The following is a 1522-nucleotide window of genomic DNA, read 5'->3' on the forward strand; positions in this document are numbered from 1 at the left end:
CTTATATAGGATGGACAAAATATTTTCATAACTCTTCATTTGGCATAAGAAAACTTTGCAGATAGGGAAAACGTATTTTAAGTTCTGAATGTGTATAAAATCATAAAAGAATAGGTGATTCAAGATGTGTGGCCCACGATTCCCCACAAGCTATGATTTGCAAATTGGTTGCGTTTGTGTGACCTATTGATGTTTCATCAAAAATTCCTTTTCCATGTGAAAGAACATGACAAAACTAAGATCATAAGCGTATGAGCATATTTTTGTTATGCACTTTAGGTTCCCCATCGATGAAATTAGCGGGTGTTTTTTTAATTATGTAAGTAAATTTTCCTAATTTTTTTTAGCTTGCTAAATAAAAGAAGCATATGATGCGTATTTGAGTCAACAACATATAGGAATACATGCTCACGCAAAGCGACGACGATGACAGTTGGTTTTAGATTTTTATCTCAACACACGTCTGAGATATTAAAAGTGGCCCACGTTTCCCCATGGCCCACGATACCCCACTCTCCCTAAGTATTTGCTTTGTACTTTGAATATTTATAACATAACTTCAAATTTAATATTTTTATTTTAATAAGTTTCTTATGGAGTTTTTAAGAAATCACCCATTTCCCAACCTGTACTTTGGCAATTATGCTTTCAATGATGACCTGAACATGTTTTTTTTAATAAATATAAATATGAAGTAATAATTGTAAACTTCAGAAATGAACTAAACTATTTCAGTCTTTTAGGTTGATAACTGGACGAAATAAAAAATAATGTTTTCTCTAATTTTGATCACTGGTGCTCTTGAAATAAAATTGATATTCTTCTTTGTTTAAAAATAAATTTAATCATCAAGTAGATAGGTATTCTCTCAAGTTCAAAATGTATTTTTTCCTCATCAAGATTTCACAATAATGGTGAATATTTCTTCAAATTTAAAATATTACAGTGGAGTTTTTCAATAAAGCCTTCGATTGAAAATGAAGGAAAGGAATGTTAACTAAGTCGATTAATAAAAAAAAATTATTATAGTTTTGCTGAACAATTTTAAATCATGATTAAATTCTTATCTTTTCTGAAATTTATTTTAGAATTCAGATTTAGTTTCTTTATTAATCCGGGTTAAATTGGTGAATTTTATTTCTATTACTCTTATGTCCGAATCTTTTATTCAAAATTCTAAATCGCATTCGTTTTCTGTGTTTTCTGTAATATTGATGTTACATTTATAAACTTGATTGCTTCGTATTTGTTTCTAAGCAAATGTCTAGTTAAGAATAAGGAACATTATTTTCAATAATTTATAGATGATTTGCCAGAGAGAGCAATGATTCAAAACTTGAAAATCTTAAATTTGAATTTCGAAACCCCCCCCCCCCCCCATGAGCGGTCCTTCGCACGGGCCTGTCCGGTACAACTATGTTCGATGATTACTCTTGGGCTCGAGTTCGTGGACATCTGCTCAGGAGGCAACAGACTTGCCAACTGAGCTATATCACACAAGCTCTTTCTTTTATTATCATTA

The sequence above is a fragment of the Uranotaenia lowii genome, chromosome 2 (genome assembly GCF_029784155.1).
Source record: "Uranotaenia lowii strain MFRU-FL chromosome 2, ASM2978415v1, whole genome shotgun sequence".
In the NCBI taxonomy this organism is placed as follows: Eukaryota; Metazoa; Arthropoda; class Insecta; order Diptera; family Culicidae; genus Uranotaenia; species Uranotaenia lowii.